Below are 2,962 nucleotides of genomic sequence, written 5' to 3'. Positions count from 1 at the left end.
GTATTTTCAATATAAATGCCTATATCAATATGAGGATAGAGACCTGCTATGAAATGCAAGTAAATTTTAAAAATAAAACATCATTGGGAAATTCCAACACATTATTTTTATTCTCATTCCTATTTTAACCTGTTGTTTTATATTTCATTTCTCTTCCCATTCTCTACTATTATGACAAATATTTGAAAAAGAAGAAGTTAGCTCAATAAGATGGAACAGAACAACAATACTATCTGCCATTAAGTGGGAAAAAAGACTATATGACAATGTATTCAGTATTCTACATTCATTCATGTTCCCCTACCTTTGTAATAAAGAAAAGGAGGTGAAATTACTCTAATCTCCCTTTGGACCAAGCTAGTACATTTCATTTTACTTCATTTTACTAAATGGTTCCTGGTAGTTTTTCGTGAAGGTAAACAGGTAAAATGAGGGGATTATCATAAAAAGAGAACGGAAAATCAGAGCACAATCAATACACATTACCCATTATTATCCTGTTGTGCAACAGAATTACTTTCTTCATCTTGACCATTCACATCCATATATGGATTAGTAAAATTTATACCACAAACACACATTTGGTTCTGATATTTTTTTTTATTTTTTTTTTTTAGTGAGGCAATTGGGGTTAAGTGACTTGCCCAGGGTCACACAGCTAGTAAGTATTAAGTGTCTGAGGCCGGATTTGAACTCAGGTACTCCTGACTCCAGGGCTGGTGCTCTATCCACTGTGCCACCTAGCTGCCCCTCTGATATATTTTTAAAATAAAAAGAGCTGTCAGACAAAAGAAAAAAATTGAAAATAGTGTCAAGAAAAAGAATAACCAGAAGACAAAAACCTGTCATTATCAGTAATGATCCTCCTACAGTAATTTCTCAGTTGTACCTGAAATTCAAAGCCTATATACATATTATGCAGTCTTTCTCCTCTTCATCTTCTTCCTTTTATTAATAATAGCTGTAGGCAAGGTTTGTTTTCCTCTCACATATTTAGTTGACTTGTGTCTCCTGTCATATTTAGCTTCTTTAAGGGAATGTTAGTAGAGGAGTTTGAAAAAAATAAATCATTAACTATGATCTGCCAAAGGGAGGTTCTGGGTAGAATGCTGTTTCAGGAAATTCTTCCCTTTAATTAAAGTTTTAAATAAATCATAAGGTCTTGAAATCTCAAAACTACCAGTCTAAGATGAAAACCCCACTGACTTCCAGCAGTCTTGATGAAACTCTTGAATGTCTTTTCTTCTACATTTCCCCTCCCTTCTGGCTTTCTTACAAGTTTCCCATATGGATTTCCTCAGTGGTTAAAAACTGTAATTGCTAGAGATCAATACTGAAAGACATCTGTGGCTCTGGCTGGTGTGTAAGATTTTGCACTTTGTGCCCAAAAAATCTTCTGAGAAGAAATAGAGGAAATACCTTGTAGATTTTTATTGATTTGTTCTGATGTGCTCGTAAAACACATATAAAGATATTAAATATATGCTGCCCTTCCCATTATACATTTGCAAGGGAAATGTGCATTAATTGCATCTTTTTTCACTTGTTTCTATGGGAACATACTTTATTGAATAAATAGTTCTGAAATAATATTTTATATTTTAATTATACTAATTATAATTCAATATATCATATTAAAATAATTTCCATCTTAATTAGAAAATTTCACACTGCTATAAACTTAGGGGGGCAAAATGAACAATTCCACAAAAGCAATTGCTTCTAATTTTCTGTTGCCATTAGTACTAATTACTAAAGCTGCTTTGGCTCCAAAATGCAATGCAGCTTTCTCATTTTTAGCTCATCTTCTTTTCTTTCTTTTCACCAAATACTGTTTTGCTTTCGCCTTCCAAATATGCCAAACCAGTCATTTTACCAATTTCTTCCTCCACTCATTCTTCTCTTACTCTGCTTAGTTGACTCATATAAACCCACTTTCCCATTTCTCTTCAAAGTATTGAGGCCAAATGTAAGAATCCCTGTGGGACAAATTTGGACCCTGACTTCAAAATAAATGGTGTCTCTTGATAGATAGATAGATGATAGATGGATAGATGATAGATGATAGATAGATGACAGATAGATGATAGATGCATAGATGTAGATGTAGATTTAGATATAGATATATGGGTATATATGTATGTATGTGTATAGAGTGTGTATGAATGTGTGTGTATATATATATATATACACACACATTCATATGAAGAAATTTATAAAATATTAACCTAGTATTTATAAACACTTCATGAATTTGTGTGTCATCCTTGCACAGGGGCCATGCTAATCTTCTCTGTATCATTCCAATTTTAGTATATGTACTGCCAAAGAGAACACTAATATTTATATAATGATATGCAAAATCACTGTTTTGTTGCATGGTATTTCAACATAAATGCCTGGAAGTTCAGCAAAAAAATGGCCACAGTAAAAATTAATCTTAAAATGTAAAGGGGCTGTGGATTAAAATTGTTAAATTATCTTTCTCCCTCTAGTTCCACATTTTTTAAGTAGCTAACTTAAATAGCACGATTCAATAAAAGGCCAATTTGTATCTATCAATATATTTACTGACTTTTCCAAAACTCCAATTTAGAGACTCATTTAAATATATTTGTTGAGAGTAATGACTGGAAATATTATAAGAGAGTGGATAGAATGAGAGATTTGCAGTCAAGAACACATAGATTCAAATCTTATGCTTAGTTTTACTAAAGTTAAATTTGCTAAAGTTAACTTTACTAAAGTTATGTTTACTTGTTAATCATGTAACCATAGACAAGATTTTAAAGCACTTTTATTAATATATTTAATTTTTAAGTTGCCTAAATTACCATTATCCCAGCTTCCATATAACCATCACTAATATAATAAAACTAAAAATTCAAATTAAAAAAATAATACATTAAGCAGAGAATTTTAAAAAATTATTCAGCATATTTTTAAATGTCCATATTTTTGA

At 31.2% G+C, this 2,962-nt stretch overlaps 1 non-coding gene across 1 annotated transcript; it reads right to left on the bottom strand.

Moving 5' to 3' along the window:
• Positions 1 to 2,230: 2,230 nt before the first annotated feature.
• Positions 2,231 to 2,335, bottom strand: LOC122726907. Its single transcript, XR_006352898.1, has one exon. It is a non-coding gene; the product is annotated as a U6 spliceosomal RNA (small nuclear RNA).
• Between the last annotated feature and the right edge of the window lie 627 nt (positions 2,336 to 2,962).

Source organism: Dromiciops gliroides, chromosome 4, assembly GCF_019393635.1.
Source record: "Dromiciops gliroides isolate mDroGli1 chromosome 4, mDroGli1.pri, whole genome shotgun sequence".
In the NCBI taxonomy this organism is placed as follows: domain Eukaryota; kingdom Metazoa; phylum Chordata; class Mammalia; order Microbiotheria; family Microbiotheriidae; genus Dromiciops; species Dromiciops gliroides.
Note: the sequence above shows the minus strand (reverse complement) of the source record. Positions and strands in the feature narration are given on the sequence as shown.